Source organism: Ceratotherium simum, chromosome 3, assembly GCF_057802395.1.
Source record: "Ceratotherium simum simum isolate JZ-2026a chromosome 3, ASM5780239v1, whole genome shotgun sequence".
NCBI classification, from domain to species: Eukaryota; Metazoa; Chordata; class Mammalia; order Perissodactyla; family Rhinocerotidae; genus Ceratotherium; species Ceratotherium simum.
The window spans coordinates 27,405,616-27,422,035 of NC_141902.1; the positions used below are offsets into that span (position 1 = coordinate 27,405,616).

Sequence of the window (16,420 nt, forward strand, 5' to 3'; positions counted from 1 at the left end):
ATGCCAGAAAGAACAAAGAGTGAAAAGAACAAGAAAAACTACCAAGTGCCGCAATGCCTGCCAGATGCTGGTTCACACTCCTGCCAGCCACCATCATCACCACCACTTCACAGAGAGAGCTTGAGACTTGAAGAACTGAAAATCTCCAAGTACATATGTATTAGTAGCATACAAATACTGATCTTCAAGTCCACCGTGATGCCTTCCTTTCTCAACTCTCCAAGCCTCCATCTCATTCACTTGCCTTTCTAGGTCTCCAATATCTTCCGACCCTGAATCACTGAACCTAGAATTTTGGTCTTTACTTCTCTTAGCTCAACCTATACCTTTGATAACACACTCATCTCGACATCATATTTTTACATATATTCTTATTAGGAAAGCAACATAACTACATAATGGAAAATGGAGTGGGAAGAATACCTGTAATCTCATAACCTAACTTAATTGCTATTATCATATTGCTGCTGTCTTTAATTTGTTCCAATTTTATTACAAATGTATAATTTTACATTCTATTTTTCTCTCAGTATTATAAATATATGACTGAATGACATTTCATCACATATATGTATCAAAATATATGTAAACATTTCACCTTTTGTGGCCATTCATGATGTTTCTAGTTTTGGACTACTAAAAATAATAGTACAGGGGCTGGCCTGGTGGCATAGTGGTTAAGTTCACATGTTCCGCCTGGGTTTCACAGGCTTGGATCCCAGGCATGGACCTACACACCACTCATCAAGCCATGCTTTGGTGGCATCCCACATACATACAAAATAGAGGAAGATTGGCACAGATGTTAGTTCAGGGCCAATCTTCCTCACAAAAATAAAAAAAAATAATAGTACAATCTATTCTCCACATAGCAATGAGAAATACTATTAAAATATAGGTCAGATCATGTCATCCCATCAATCAAAGACTTCCAATAGTTCCCCATCGCACACATTGTAAAAGTGAAGTCTTTACAGTGGCCTACAAGACCCTAAATGATACAGCTCTCTATTACCTCTCTAACCTTATCTCTTACCACTCTTCCCTTCATTCACTCAGCTCCAATCACATTGCCCTCCTTGCTATCCCTCAAATGATCAGAATGCATTCCCACTTTAAAGCCTTTGCACTGGCTGCTGCTTCTGCTTGGAACCTTTTCCCCCAGATCCTGTAGTCAATTCTCTCACCCCCTTAATGTCTTTGCTCAAATATCACCTTCTCAATGAGGCTTATGCTGATGAACCTGTAGAAAACCGCAACTCACCTGGAATCCCCAGCACTCCTGATCCCCTTTACTCTGATTTACTATTTTATTTTTTGAAAGCACTGATCACTGTCTAACATATTATATAATTTACTTATTTAACTAGTCTGTTGCTTGTTATTGTCTGTTTCCTGCTGCTAGAACGTAAACCCCATGAGGGCAGGCATCTTTGTATGTTTTGTTCAACGAAGTATCCAAAGTATCTAGGAAAATATGTAGAACATAGTATTAGCTCAATAAATGTTTTTGAATGATTATAACATCTCCAATATTTTAAATTATTCCTTTAGGAATGGATTATTAGACATGATTTTACTAGCTCAAATGTTATGACTTAAAATACAATGTTGCTAAACTGCTTTCCAAAATGTTTGCAAGGTTAAGGCATTCAGTCATGGTCATTCAGTTAGCAATTGGTTGAAATGGGATTGGAACTTTCCAAAGCCTACACTCTCCACCACTGTGCCATGCTGCTTAAAAGAGATTGACCAAAAAACAAAACGTGGTCTTTAAGGAGCAAAAAGGTGCAACTATGTACCCCTTGAAGGAAAGGAAATATCTCATTGATTTTTCTATCCATTTTTCTATCTATAGCAAAGTACCTGGCACAAAGGAGGAACTCACTAAATTGTCATTGAATTAATTGAAAAAATATTTCAAAAGTAACATGGCAAGTAAGGGATTTAAAAAGTCCCAAAATTTTGGAAGAAGTTGATCAGTGCATCAAAATAATTGCCCAGATATTTTAGGAAATCAGTAGAAATCTCATCTATAAAGGGACAATCGAACAAAAATGACAAGAAACTCACTGGACATCAGTACAGCAGTCCCCCCTTATCCACAGGGAATATGTTCCAAGACCCCCAGTGGATGCCTGAGACCATGGATAGTATGGGACCCTATATATATACTGATTTTTCCTATACATATGTACCTATGATAAAGTTTAATTTACAAATTAGGCACAGTAAGAGATTAACAACAGTAACCAATAGTAAAATAGAACAAATAACAATAGACTATAATGAAAGTTACCATAGATCTTAGCAACCTCAGCATATGGTTTCTTTGTCTTTCTTTATTAAGTGGAGAACTTCCACCTTTTCACTTAAACGAAGCGCTTTACAGCTTCTCTCTGGCATATCCGAATTGCCAACATCACTACTCTTGTGCATTGGGGCCATTTTTAAGTAAAATAAGGGTGACTTGAACACAAGCACCGTGATACTGCGACAGTCAATCTGATAACCGAGTTGGCTACTAAGTGACTAAGGTGAGTGGGTAGCGTACACAGCGTGGATACGCCGGACAAAGAGATGATTCATGTCCCAGGTGGGACAAAGCAGGACTGCATGAGATTTCATCATACTACTCAGGATGGTGCACAATTTAAAACTTACAAATTATTTATTTCTGGAATTTTTCATTTAATACTTTTGGACTGTGGTTGACCACGGGTAACAAACCTCGGAAAGCAGAACCGCGGATAAGGAGAGACTACTGCATTGTGTATATTGGTATTCTTCACAAAGGACCGGAGGTCAATGAAAATCTGCCCCTTTCTGTCCTTTGCCTGCCCCTTTACCTTTCTTCCAGGAGCTCTGCAACTCCCACAGCAGCTCCACAATACAGACAATAGCAACTTTCCCCTTTTTGAAATCACTCCTCAGAAGAGTATAGGGACTTGTCAGGGATGAAACATGGTGAGTGGCAGTCTCCTTTACCTCCTGACTCCCCAGTTTCAGCCTAGTCATCTTTGCTGTTTCCTCAGAGTTACCCCAAACCTTACCTTTCTGTGCCTCTTCCCCCTTTGTTTCCACCTGATCTCTATTTCAGCACTGTAGGCTCAAGCCTTGGCAAAGACACGCTTAGATAAGGCTCCTTTTGCCCAAAGGAACCTGAGTTTCCATCCTAGTAGACCATCATCATTTTAGCTTCAAATGAATTTGTAAAATTCTGGGCTGCCAAGATCTTGCCTAGAGGGATCTAGTCCGAGAGAATTGCCTGACTGTGTCTATTGAATGCCAGGGGCTTAAACCCAAAAGAAAAGACAATGTAGAAGCTCATAGGAACACACTAAACTTTGACAGCTTTATTTTTCTAATAAAATGGAATACAGCTAAGGGTCAGTGATATCTCATGGCTTGCCCTGCTTTTGCAGGGCTGAATGGGAACTCTGTCTCAGTTATCCTGTCCTCCTCCCTACCCAGCAGTTGCCTCCAGAGAGCTGAGCTAGATTAACTCCTAAAACTCTTTTAGTATATTGTATTTAGTTTCTTTTTTAAAGATTTTATTCTTCACAGCATATTGTATTGTTTCTTTTTTTAAAGATTTTATTCTTCATAGTATATCATGAGATTATCTACCTGGTTGCCAACCAAAACGGGAAAAGAAACCTCTGAGAAAGAAAGCTGCTCTGAGGCTTTAAAGGTGAGGATTGTTTAAGGTAAGAACCAAATGGTGTCCTCTTCTCTACATACAAAGAAAGCACTCAACAGCACTCCCCCGTACAGTACAGGGATGTAATCATGGTGAGCTATGTCTCAGAGAGTGATAGTGGATAGGGAAGCCCAGGGGAGCAAAGCTATCATGCCTCAGCTATAGTCTTCCACATCTTCTCCAAAACAGCCCAGATCTAATCTGTAGGCTGACCTGAAAGGTCAGGCTTTCTCTGGTGGTAATAAGGACTTCCCTGCTTAAACAAGCAAGCAAAGACTGAATGACCATCTGCCAGTAGAGAGACTCATTCTTTCTTTGGAAGGTTGTATTATTTTCAACATTTATTCTATAAACATTTGTGAGTACCTAGTCAGGCGCTGTGCTAGGGATTCAAATATAAAGAGGCAGAGGGAAGTGATGGTCTTGATCCCTCCCAACCTCAAGCTTCCATAATCCTATGACTTTTTCAATAACTAAGAAAAAGAAACTGGTGCTGCAGCAAAATCTAAAAGGTGACAAGTCATAATCCTAAGCATGTTGAGGAATCCTGGATGGTGTGTGTATTTGGAGGGGGGATGGTGTTTGTGTAGATGCCTTTGTAGAAAGCAACACATTGAAAAAGCATACTGAGTCCTCAGAAGAGAGGTTAAAATAATTCTCATAGGTTAAAAGTCCTTCTATTAAACCTCTAAACACATACTTATGAACGATATCAGACAAGTGATGGAGATGGGGTCTTGCTCAGTACCATGTACACATGTGCATACCCACTAAAAGCATGGCAAGCATGTAATAAAGAGGTGGTAAAACTTACCAATTTTCTCCAGTTATGCAGGGGTGATTCAGCTAACTGTTATAATGTTATAATGTTCTTTCATCCACTTCTTTCATAATTTCTTCTAGAAATGAAACAGAGAGAAAGCAAAATTTTAAAAAACACTCTCATTGGATATTAGTAACTGGTCTCCTGTTTAAACAGTTTCACCCTTTTAATGTTGATCCCTGGAATTTTTTAATCCTTTTCCTTCTCTGCAGAGGTTGCATTTGTCCTTTTTAATATTTTTGCCTTCTTCTGGCCAAGTAAGGTTGAACTAAGCCTACTTGCCATTTCCGTTTTAATCAGTAGCTACCAAAGGCAGCGTTAGAACTATATTTGAACAGTTACCTATGCCTGTTTCTCAAAGGCCATTCATTCATTCAATAAACATTTATTATAGAAGGAAAGTACTTATTTCTAGTTAACATAAAAAAATAGCATACTTAAGGAGGTATGACCTGATAATAACTTTAAGCTTAAAATTTTGTATAGAGAGAATATAAAAGTATTTTGATTGTGGTAATCATTTCACAATGTATACATATATCAAAACATCATGTTGTACACCTTAAATATGTGCAATTTTTATTTGTCAGTTACACCTCAATAAAGCTGGGGAAAAAAAGGAAAGTATAAAAGTTTTTAAGGAGTTGTATCAAATTAAAGCCAGTTAGTCTTAGGTTCTTGTTCAGCTGTATTAATAAATATTATTGAGTGAAGACCTATTTTGTGAGTTATCTACCTAAAAATATGGATTCTGCTTCTTTTAACTCCTTTAACCAACTCATCCATCATATCTCTGGGTACACTTGGGCAAGTCACTTGACTTTATTTTTATTACCTGGAAAATAGGTAATAATTTTATCACTTTAATTATTGTGATAGTTAATTTTATATGTCAACTTGGCTAGGCCATGGTACCCAGTTGTGTGGTCAAATACCAACCTAGATGTCGTTGTGAAGGTATTTTTTAGACGTAATTGACATTTTAATTGGTAGACTTTAAGTAAAGCAGATTATCCGCCATAATGTGGGTAGGCCTTATACATTCAGTGGAAGGCCTTAAAAGAAAAGACTGAGATCCCCAGAAGAAGGACTTCTACCTCCAGACTATCTTCAGACTCAAGACTGCAAGGCTCCTGCCAGAATTTCCAGCCTGCTGGCCTGCCCTGCAGACGTCAGATTTGCCAGCCCTCACAATCTTATAAGGCAATTCCTTAAAATAAATCACTCTTTCTCTGTCTCTCTGTCTCTCTCTCTCTCTCTCTGTCTCCCTCCATGTATAGGAGATTTATTTATCTCCATATATCTATAGAAATATAGATAGGCAAGTAGGTAGGTAGATAGGTAGATGGATGGATGGATGGATGGATGGACGGACAGACAGACAGACAGATAAGGAGGGAGATCCCATCAATTATGTTTCTCTAGAGAACCCTGACTAATACAATTACCTTTCCTGCAATGGTCTTAAAGATGGGAATGTGGTTTAGGTTTAGGAAAGTTTAGGTATATAGGAACCACTGTTCATTTATCACTCTCAGGAGATAAACTTCCCTTGAAGATCTTCTTATCTCCTCTCTCCTTCCCTCAACATGCACCTTAAATAAGTAACAATAATCATTATCACTGTATATAGGTGAGGCAGAAAGAGGATAGAAAAACTCGGTGTCATCAAATCAAATCTATCAATTCAGTAGCTCTATTAAACTCTGGCTCCCTTTTAAAGGCCAAGGCAATATTCTTCAATGTATAATCAGTAAAACTTGTTTATAGAAAAGAACTATTTATCTTGATTGTTTAAAATAGATTTTCCACTGACATCAAACACTTACCATCTACACTTGTACCTCCTCTACTGATTCAGTTCTCTTCTTATATCCTGTTACAGAAGACTAGGACATAGGATCATAGAGCACAAAATTTTGCACAGGATGGATTTCAGGCTTGGGATTTTTATCTGTCTGACACAGGATTTTGAAGTAATCATTTCATGACTATAATTCAACTTGCCATCAATGAATACTCAGAGGTATTATTAAAAGTTTTCCATTTCAATGAATTTCCTGCTATTAGTCTCATTCATTTAGCAATTTAATAAGTGGACAATAAAACTAGCAGCCTCCAAATATGGAAGAGTTCCAAACCTTTGACAATTAGCAAGACATCAATCTGTTTAGCCACTGTACTAACCACTGCAATATACACCAGGGATTCAAAGTCCACTGACAAGTGAAACCTCACCCATGAACACTAAGTAAATTGGTACCAATCCATGGGCTCCCAAAATGCCCAATAAGCAGCCTGGAACTAACTTAGTTTCAGCAATATCTGACTCAGCACCTCCTCATTTGTCTTTTCTACTGCTGAGTAAAAGTTCAAAGCAAAAAATATATAATCAGCACTTTACAGACTGTCTAGGTGAGGTAAGCTTCTTAAATAAGGCAAAAATATTAAGATGTTTTGTAAACAATTACCAGTTTTTAAATCTTCTTAAAAGAGTTTTGACTACCTAAAGCAAAAATAATAATAATGCACTGTGGAATTTATAACATGCAGGAGTAAAATTTATGAAAAATAATAACAAAAAGGCTGAGAAGAGGAAAATGGAAGCTTGAAAGATTCTTATATTATACAGGCAGTGGTATAATATTATTTGATGGTATACTGCATTAAAGATGTATACCGTAAATGCTAGAGAAACAGCTAAAATAAAGTGGTATAGCTAATAAGGTAATAATGGAGATGAAATAAAATATTTTTTAAAAACTCAATCCACACAAAAAATAGAAAAATAACATAGAAAAAAATGAGGATAGAAAATGAATAGCAAAATGGTAGATTTAAACCAAAACTCATCAATGATTATATTAAATGTAAATGGTCAAACTTGTATCCAGCATATATATAAAGAACTCTTACAACCCAACAATAAAAAGACGAATAACCCAACTTAAAAATGGGCAAAGAATTTGAATAGACGTTTCCCCAAAGAAGATATACAAATTGCCAAAAAACCCATGAAAAATTTTTCAACATAATTAGCTTTCAGGGAAATGCAAATCAAAACCACAATGAGATACCACTTCACATCCACTAGGATGACTAATCAAAAAGACAGAAAATGACTAATGTCAGAAAAGATGTGGAGAAGTTGGAACCCTCATAGATCACTGGTAGGAATGTCAAATAGTGCAAGCAATTTGGAAAACAATTTGGCAGTTCCTCAAACACAGTTATCATAACCCAGCAAACCCACTCCTATACCCAAGAGAATTGAAAACACGGTTACACAAAAACTTGTACACAAATATTCATTGCAGCATTTTTCCTAATAGCCAAAAAATAGAAACATTGCAGCATTATTCATAATACCCAAAAATAAACAAAAAATGTCTATCAGCTGACAAATGGATAAACAAAATAAAGTATATCCATAAAACGGAATATTATTCGGTAATAAAAAGGCATGAGATACTGATACATGATACAACATGTATCCACTTTTGCAGTGTAGGAGATGGAGAGACTATGGAATTTGATATTGTTGAGGAGAAAAGGGTATTGAGGCAGCAAATGTTACAGGTCCTGGTGGAGTTCCTGTGCAAAGCAATAAGTATGCAGTAGACCATAACCATTATATATGCTACCTACATTGTAGAGGTCCTCCATACAATTTCCGGAATTATCAAAACAGTGAGAGTAGGGAAAATAACAGGGGATGGGAGCAAGTTTCCGAAGGCCAGGCCCAACAGTGCTGGCCCTACCTCAGGCCACAGTTCTCACCTTACTACTTGCGGAGACCCTATGTGCTTCGATTGCAGTATTCCAACCCTCTGGTGCAGGAAAAAGTGATAGAGGTTGCTGACATCCAGGGTGCACGAGAGCAAGGTAGACCAGTGGGACAGAATATGTATCAGGGTTGTAGACCACAATTTCTCAGGGGCCCTCCTCACCAAGGAAAGCATAGAGAGAGGAACAATGAATAGGAAGAGGAAAATCAAGGAGATGAGACCCAAGGTCAACAGCCACCTCAACATGGGTACCACTCAACTTCAATGACCTCTACAGATGTCCAGAAAACTCTAAATCACAACATGGCAAAGAGACAAAAGCAGCTGATCCACCAGCTGAAAATTCATCTGTTCTTGTGGCTGAGCAAGGCTGACCTAAGTAAAGGTCGGCTTACCACCTTTACTGTCATCCAGTCTAGTCATCCAACAAGAAGAAATGAACATGAAAATCCAGCAATAAGACATGAACAAAAGATTGGAGCTGAAGACCTTAAATGCTTGGTTTTTGCTCCATTGACCAGATAACTAGAACTATCTGGATTATCTATACAGCTTGGGGTTTTTAATATTTTTACCTCAAGACATCTTTTTTGGGTAAGGACAAAAGTGGCTCTTTTTAAGCCTAGTTTTTCTCAATACAACTTTAAAGGTTTTTAAATTGTTTCACATCTGTTCAAGTTGATATTTTTAAGAACTTCATTTTTAACGTGTAATAAAAGTTTATAACTTGATTCTTTTTAAAAAGTTAACTGTGATATTGTGATTTATAAGAAATATATGTTTGGTCTTCATCTCCTTTTCTGGCTTATACTTCCTAAAATCCTTCAAATTTCCTAAGTGATGAGAGTGATAAAAGTGTCTCTTGTTATGTTAGTAAGTGACTCTTGGATAGCCCTTAGGTAATCTAAGAATGGGGGCTGGTAACGAGAGAAGCCAATGGTGTGATTAGAGGGTTGGAACTTGCAGTCCCACCCTTCTTGCCTCTAGGGAGGAGAAAGGGCCTGGAGGTTGAATCAATTGCCAGTGGCCAGTGATTTAATCAATCATACCTATGTAATGAAGCCTCCATAAAAACTCAAAAGAATGAGGTCCAGACAGCTTTTGGGTTGGTGAACACATAAATATTTGGGGAGAGTGGCATGGAAGCCCACACCCTTTCCCCATGCCCTGCCCTATGCATCTCTTCCATCTGTCTGTTCTTGAGTTACATCCTTTTAAAATAAACCAATAATTTAGTGAGTAAACTGGTATCCTGAGTCCTGTGAGCTGCTTTAGCAAATTAATCAAGCCCAAGAAGGGGTCATGGGAACCTCTGATTTGTAGCCAGTCAGCCAGAAGTACAGGTAACAACCTGGACTTGTGATTGGCATCTGAAGTGGAGGGCGGTGTTGTGGAACTGAGCCCTCAACTAGTGGAATTTGATGCTAAAACTGAGAATGAATGAGTTAAAATTTTCCCTGGGTTAGAAGAGAGACAAAAGGAACGAGAAACTGAGATAAGCTTTGCTATCTGCAGCTGTGCATACTCAGCTATAACTAACCAGATCTTTCTGTCTGAATTGTTTTTCCCAGGAAGTAAAGGTCCAGATGGTTAAGAAGAAAGAAGATTCAGTCTCACAAGGGCAAACACAGGCCAAGGATGAAAACTAACCAGAAAAGTACAGATGGTCAAGGAAAAGAGAGATTCAATCTCACAAAGCCAAACACAGGCTGAAGATTATGCCAGAGACTCACGATAAACCTCATGGGAAGGTGTCAGCCAGCAAGGCCACATGCTCCCCCTCCCCTGCCTAAAACCCCAAATAGAAAAGTCTCTACCTTTTTCCCTTCCAGGAGGTGGATTTGAGTGTTTCACTCCCATCTCCTCGTCTGGCTGCCTCTTGGTAATAAACCTCTTTCTTTGCTACAAGCCTGCCTTGTTGGTTATTGGCTTTGCTGCGTATCGAGTAAATGAACCTGTGTTTGTGTTCAGTTACAATGCTATATCCAGGTAGATAGTGTTGGAAGTGAGTTGAATTGTAGGACACTCAGCTGGTGTCCAAGAATTGCTTGGTGGTGTGGGAAAACCCACACACACATTGGAATTGGTATTGGAATTGTTATCAACAAACTGCAAGCATCTGTTTAAAAGGTCCTAAATAATTAAATTTTTTAAAATCTGATGTGGTTAATATCAGAAAACTAGATTTCAGAGCGAGGATATTACCAGGGATAGAGAGGATCATTTCACGAAGATGGAGTCAGTTCATCAAGAGAAATTAACATCATAAATGTATATTCACCTTATAAGAGAGATTCAAAGTACCTGAAGCAAAGACTGATAGAAACACAAGGGAAAAAGCAAATCAGAGTTATCATTGTTAATTTCACCACCGATCTCTTAGTAATTGGTAGAATAATTAAACAGAAAATCAGCAAGGATATAGTAACTTAAACACTGTCAACCAATTTGTTCTAATAGTCATGTATAGAATACTCCATCTAACAACAGTGAATTGCATATACATTGCTGATGGATATGTTAAATGGTACAATCACTGTGGAAGGTAGTTGGCAATTTCTTCTAAAATTAAACATACACTTACCATATGTCCAAACATTTCCACTCTAGGACCTTTACCCAAGAGAAATGAGAATATATGTTCACACAAGACTTGAACACAAATGTTCATTGCAACTTATTCAAAAATGGTCAAAAGCTGGAAGAAAGCCAAATATAATGACCAGATGAATGGATAAACAAACTGTGGTATATGCGTACAATGCAATACTACTTAATAAAACTATCAGCCTACAAAACAACATGGATGGGCCGGCTCCGTGGTTTAGCGGTTAAGTGCGCGTGCTCTGATGCTGGCGGCCCGGGTTCGGATCCCGGGAGCGCCCCGAGGCACCACTTCTCCGTCCAACGCGAGGCCGAGTCCCATGTACAGCAACTAGAAGGATGTGAACCTATGACATACAACTATCTACTGGGGCTTTGGGGGGAAAAAACTGAATAAATAAAATCTTTAAAAAAAAAAAAAAAACAACATGGATGAATATCAAAAACATTATGCTGAGTGAAAGGATCCAAATGTAGAGGGGTACATATTGTATAATTCCATTTATATGAAATTCTAGAATAGACAATACTATTAGCAAGTAGATCAGTGACTTCCAGGGGCTGAAACTGGGGATAGAAGGAGTGAGGATGGGATATTAACTGAAAGAGGGACCAAGAAGAGCTTTTGGAGTGATGGAGATATTCTACATTTTTATTGTAGTGGTAGTAATCCAGGTATATTTATTTGCCAAAACACATAGGACTGTACAATTAAAATGATAAATTTCATTTTTAAAACAATACACTGTGTTCAAATTTAAAGGTAAACACCAAAACAAATCTCAACACAGATCCCACAAGCTAAGAGGACGAGTATCCAGCTCTTCTAACACATAACTCCTGGAAGCCTGGGTATCCCCCATGTGCTTAAAATCCCTTTCCACTACTGATCTGAGATTGAAATTTCCTATTTACAGTTTTTTTAAAGCTGATTAATATTGCATAGAGTACCAGAAACTGCCTTGTTGGAAACAAAAACTCTTTCATTAAATAAAAAACCTGTTTGCAGGTGATCTGCCACGTTTATAAAATGGTACCATACATACTGTGACCAAAATAAAACATGAAAACTGCTCCTAGCACTTGGTATCACAGAGTAAGTGTTTGCTACATGAGAGTGAAGCAGAGGATGAAAAGGAGGAAACTAAAATGAGGAGAAAAACAGATTCTCTTGGTTCATTTCTGGTTTCAGAGCTGATTAGACAGTTAGTGCAGTTGGCAATAGACTGCATCTCCTTTAGCTAGCCTGGAGAAACCAGTTCCTGTGACACAGATAATGCAATCCTAGCTTATCTGTAATTTCGGCAACATTCATGGCATTGGGAAGATCCTGTTTGTTAGCAAACACTAATAAAACAGTATCCCTGAATTCAACTTCTGCTATCCTCATCAAAAGCTCTGTAGGAACTCATTCACACAATCCCTGTTGTCACTGTTGTAGGAGAGGAAGACTATCCTCTACATACTCTGGGTCCTTTCTGGCTGGGCTACAAATTAAACTGACATGAGAACGAATAGCAGGAGGAAATCAAACAAACTTTACAACAGGTATACATGGGAGAGACCCGGAAAAACTGGGTAACTCGACAAAATGGTGGAGGTTCTCATCTTACATGCTGTCTTCAGCTAAAGACAAAGGAGGATGTTGGCGGTAAGGGGAGTCAGCTATGGGAGGTTATCAGAAAGGCATGATAAACAAGAGTAAGGCTAATATGCAGATTTAAGTCCTTGCCTTCCACACTGATAAAAGTTTCTAGAGATAAGGTCATCCCCTCTTCTTCCTGGTACAAAGAGGGTGATACCTTTACAAATGGAAATTTCCCTTATAAATGTAAATGTCTCTTACAAAGGGTAACTTCTACTTTTACTTGGTTTTCAGAGCTTTGATAAGAATGGGCTTATCAAGGACCCTCCCAGGCTATCCATATCCAGAGTTATCTATGGTGATGGCCTGTCCTGGGGACAGGACTTCTACCTTAAATTCTTTTAGGCAGTTAGTCAAGGGGAGGTCAAAGTTTCTTTCTGAGTCTTCTGAGCCTTTATTGTCTTCAGCTCAAAATAATCTGCATACCAGAGTGGCGCATCTTGGGGCAGCCTGCCCTGAACCCCATCACTGTCAACCACAAGGAGCAAACCATGCATGTTCTGGAAGTTTTAATGCCAGAGGTCAAATCCTGTCCTGGTCACCTGCTAACCACACAGTGATGCTGATATTTTTCTCCTCTACAATTTTCACATTGAAACCTACAGTGGAAGTAGTAGTTACTGCCTCAGCAAGTTTCAATTGTACAAGAGTTGTCTTTTCTCTAGGCCAACCATGAAAGTGTACATGTAGCGTTTGTTTAAAAGACTTTTAAAGAGGTCGGCAAATACATTTTCTATACTTGCAGACTGAGATACTCATCACTGGACAGAGAAACTCTTTAGCGGTAGCAGCTGCTATTCCTGATATTTCTGCTCTGAACCCAGGCATTGGTGTCTAGAATTGCCTCTTATAGTATCTGCTAAGGCACTAGCTTAGGAATGACCTGAGGGATTGGGCTGCTTTTCTTCATGATGGCCATTTTATGATGCTGTATCTTCCACAGGTTAACTATATAGGTCCAGGAATCTACAAGGAATGGAATTAGGAGTGTCTCCTCTCACCATGAATCCTAGTTCCCCAATTAGGTGATTCATTCTTCCTATTCCTGCAGCTTAAGACCTGTCTAAAGGTCCTGGTTTCTAGAAACGGGGGAGGAAAGCGTCTACCAAAGGACACAAAGTTCCTCTGAATCCAAAACTATGGCTGCCTCCTGATCATTTTGGGCTCTTCATGCCAGTAAACCAGCAGGCAAAGAGAAGTGAAACTACACCAAAAAAAGGCTTCCTATTCTGCCAAGATTAAGTAGCCCCATTCTCCCTAAATTTTCCTTCTTATAACTAATAAACCCTGGACATAACACTCAAACAAGCATAGGAAGTGTCTGGAAGGTGAAAAGAAGGTGGGCTGCCTAGGGACCTCAGGATTTGGAGAATAACACTGCCAGTGCAATTCCTGGCTTTCCTTACATCCCACTAATCCCAGACAGAACATTTCAGAAGACTTCAACCCAGAGCTAACAACAGGCACAGACGTGAAAAGCTCCGAGCCTGTTCGTTTCAGCCTAAGGACAGGGAAAAGGATAGCGGTCTAACAACGGAAAATATTTGGGGCAGTACCTTCCCTACTCCAGCCAGATACCAATGGACAAACTGTACCCCTGAGTTTCAGCCAATGAGTGGGGAAGTTGATCTTCCACTTTACTTCCCTTCCCTACAAGCAGATGGTGAGCTCCAATTTCCCAACCTGGTAGTGTCAGCAGGCCAAGCAGGAAGCCGATCTTCCATACCCCACCAGCAGAAGCGGGTAGTGCTCTAGTTCTCCGGCAAGGTAGTGTCAGCAGGGTCCAGCAATGAGCTGAGCCTCCACCTCCCCTGGCAACAATGAAGTGGAATGAGGTGATGTGAGGTGGATAGTCAACACTCAGCTTCCCCCTTACCCCCGTGTCAGCCGTGCCCAGCGAGGAGCTGAACCTTTGCACCCACCCAGCAGCAGTGTAACTGAACCTGGCAGTGGGAAGCAGGGCTAATCAGCACTCCAGTTCCTACCCTGGTGTCAGTGAGGCCCAACGAGGGGCAAAGCCTTCACTCCCACCCCGCATCAACCAGGTGGAAGCAGGTCTAGGTGGCCCTCTCCTTTTCCCCCCTCCCTGTGGCAGCTGGCCTAGTGCATAGCTGATCACCACCACCCAGAGGCAATGAGGGAATGTGACTCAGTGCCCCACTTTTGCTGATAGTGCTAGTGGGACCTACTGGGAAACTGAACATATCCATTAACTAGCCCTCACACTCAACAGGGGAACTGTCTGCTAAAAAGAAGATAACTAGGATCCCGAGTTTCATAATACAATATCCATAATGTCCAGGCTATAGTCAAAAATCACTTTTTATTCAAAGAATTTGGAAAATCACAACAAGAATAATAAAAGACAATCAACTGATGTCAACCCCAAGATGAATCAGTTGTTGCAATTATTGGGCAAGGATTTTAAAACAGCTATCATAAAAATGTTTCAACAAGCAATTATAAATTCTCTTGAAACAAATAAAAAAATAGAAAATCCCAGCAAAAAATAAATAAAATGATTTAAAAAAACAAGTGAAAATTATAGAACCTAAAAATTCAAAAATTTAATAACTGAAATTAAAAAGCTCTCTAAATGGGTTCATTAGTCAAGTGCAGATGACAGAGGTAAGAATATCTGAACTTGAGAATAGGTAGATAGAATTCATCCAATCCAAACAACAGTGAGAAAATAGATTGGGGAAAAAAAATTAACAGTCTCAGAGACCTATGGGTCAATAACAAAACATCAAACATTCATATCATTGGAATCCCAGCAGAAGAGGAGAGAGAGAAAGAAAGGCTGAAAAAAGTATTCAAAGAAATAATGGCTGAAAACTTCCCAAATTTGGCAAAACTATACTGGCAGAGGTAATTGACTATTATCACAGAGAAATGCCATATGATCATAGGAGATAAAGTTGCTAGTATATAACGGTGGCAGAGAGAAGTATGAATGAAACTAGAGGATTCACTGGAACACAGCTTGGTATTTCCGTGCCCAGTGATAACAGTGACCAGGCCTGAAAAGGGCCTAGACTTCAGGCTTAGCTAAGGAACTAGACTCCTCAGGGAGGAAGATCTGAGTCACCCACTGAGCAAGAAACCCAGACCAGGAGGAATACTGAATGAGGGTGTGGGGAAATCTAGAATGTGTGATAGAACAGGGAGATGACATATAACAATTATGGTCTTGGGACCAACCTCAGCAGCAGGGACTGTATTTGTCCTACTAACTCTTCTGCTTTAGGTCTTTTAAAAAAATATATTGTAATCGGTCAACACCTTGAGGAATCAATGACAGGACAGAGTGAATGTCATGTTGGGCATGAGTGTATCAAAGCAGTTCAAGGGGTGACTGAAGTTGTCAATGTCCTCCCCACATAACCCTTTGGCATTTTTCATGTCTTGCCATACCGACCCGACTTCTAGCTGTCAGCACCTGCAGCTCTTTGCGTGAGGGGTCTTTCTGGCAACTGGAGCTTGCTTTGCCCATGTGCTTAGTAACTCTGAGTACTAGAGAATTAATGGTGAAAACTCTCGAGCAATAACTGACAGGAGTTGGTAAACGGTAGCCAGTCAACAAGATGGCTCCAATGATCTCCACTATCTCTGGTATTCCATAATCTCTGTGATCTCTGGTATTCATGCCTTTGTGTAATCCCTTCTACACTGTATCATGGTGGGTCTGTGTAACCAATGGTATGTCACTTCTGAAGCTGGATCATAAAATACTATGTGTCCTCTCTCTCTTTCTCTTCCCTTTCCCTCTCTCCCCAGATTACTCTCTCTAGAGAAAGCCAGCTACCATGTCATAAAGACACTCTATGGAGAGATCCATGTGGTAAGGAACTGGG

General features: G+C 39.4%; 1 pseudogene; it reads left to right on the forward strand.

Moving 5' to 3' along the window:
• LOC101403467 (Y-box-binding protein 1 pseudogene) lies at window positions 1-8,688 on the forward strand (annotated as a pseudogene).
• The last annotated feature ends 7,732 nt before the right edge of the window (window positions 8,689-16,420 follow it).